At 45.7% G+C, this 1,766-nt stretch overlaps 1 pseudogene; it reads right to left on the reverse strand.

Moving 5' to 3' along the window:
- Positions 1-665: 665 nt before the first annotated feature.
- LOC110295661 lies at positions 666-1,362 on the reverse strand (annotated as a pseudogene).
- Between the last annotated feature and the right edge of the window lie 404 nt (positions 1,363-1,766).

Raw genomic sequence — 1,766 nt, forward strand, 5'->3', positions numbered from 1 at the left:
TGCTTCAATGTGCGTCTGAGGCAGCTAGGAGTGGAAATTGTAAGTTTGATAGACAGTTGATGAGAAGAAAAAATTCTAAACTCATGTTGCTGATAAGGGGTACAGAAAGGGAAAACATGAGGGCAACTTGTGGATCAAAAAGGAACTGAAAATGCCAGGGTAAGAGAGAGTAGGGCCCAGGCCACCCTCTTGAGATGGACTATCATATAGGTTCCATTTGGCAGGCTGGGAAGCTCTGGTGCATCCTTGGCCAGAAGGAGTATGTTGGAAGCAAGGAGTAACTCGTAAGCTTCCTAGAGCATTTATGATATCTCTTTTGTCATAAAAAGCATCTGTGAAGCCCAGTTTCTTAGATGGGGCATTTGAGAGGCCATCTCTTTCAGCCTGAAGCATTCTGAGCCTTTCTGAAACAGGGGTCACATAGCCAATGTCCCTCTGGTGAGAACTGGAAAGTCTGAGTCCACATTGTTCAGATTGAGAAGGTCTGATACCTCCTTTAGGGGAGAGGAAAGAACTACAGCTCTCCTTTTGCAGTGCGATCCTGTTGAGATTGATTTTGATATGACGTGTATATTTGTGGCCTCCTAGGACAGAATGGTCACAAAGGGAGTACCCAAATTCATATTGTAATGATGGGTCTCTCGCTGGGCAAGAGAGAGCAGGTATCACGTCCTCTGCTTGAGGTATTGTACGTTTGTAATTTCTTTGCATAACAGGGAATGTTCCACTCCCTTTTGGAACTCGTGGAGGTATGAATTCCCATAGGCTAGGCACCAAAGCTGTGGGCTCCCGTTTAGCACTAATGGAAGGTTTCTCTCCCTCTAAGACAATAGGAACATGTTTTGAACCCTCCATAGTAGAAACAGGGTGGATGATATCCTTTTGGGGTGCTGATGAGAGTTTGACACCTCTATGGGGACTGTCTCTATCTGCCTTCTTGATCAGCAGGAGAAGTTTGCAGGGCTTCTTGGGTAACAGGGACATTCCTCTGTCTTCTCCTGGTAGAAGTAGTGTGTCTGGGAATCTCATGAGGAGAGGTGGGATGCCCAAGGCTCTCTTCATGAGAAAGAGTGGTTTGCATGCACTCTTCTGTAAGGATGGAGGATGGTTTGCCACCCTCATGCTCTAAATGGGAAGCTTCAGTGTCCCATTGGTCAGAAGGGGCCTTTTCTGATGGGGTTTTGGTAGAATTGGACAGTCTGTGAATGCCTTGGGTTGGGGGGGGGGACTTCTGAGGCTCTCCTCATGAGATGGTGAGCATCCGCAGGCTCCTTTGGCAGAATCAGAAGTGGTGAGGTTTATGTTAGTCACAGTTTTAAGCTTTGCACCTCTTTTTTTAGATTTGCAAGCTCTTACCCACATTGTGGAAGAAAGGCAGTGTTTCCTGCGGCATGTTTTGAGCGCACAGATTTCAGGCCTGCTTGATGTACAGAGGAAGGACTTGGTCTTGTTTTCTGCAATTTAGAAGGTGTGGGGCAACCCCTTTGAGGAGGAGAATGACTGAGACATTTTTTACAAGGGACACTAGATCTGAAACTCAATTCTGATGATTTTAAGGGGGAGATGCTCCTTTGAGGAGTAGAGGTAGGACTGGATTCCTTTTCTGCATACTTGGAAGATGTGAGGCTACTTTCAGCAGAAGAGATACATTTTAAGGCATCAAATTCTGAAAGGCGGTATCTGATATCCCCTTCAGGAAATGGGACATGTTTCAATATTCTTTGCTTAGAATTGAAACGTCTATGGCTCTTCTTGGGATAAGAGGA

Source organism: Mus caroli, chromosome 6 (assembly GCF_900094665.2).
Source record: "Mus caroli chromosome 6, CAROLI_EIJ_v1.1, whole genome shotgun sequence".
Lineage (NCBI taxonomy): Eukaryota > Metazoa > Chordata > Mammalia > Rodentia > Muridae > Mus > Mus caroli.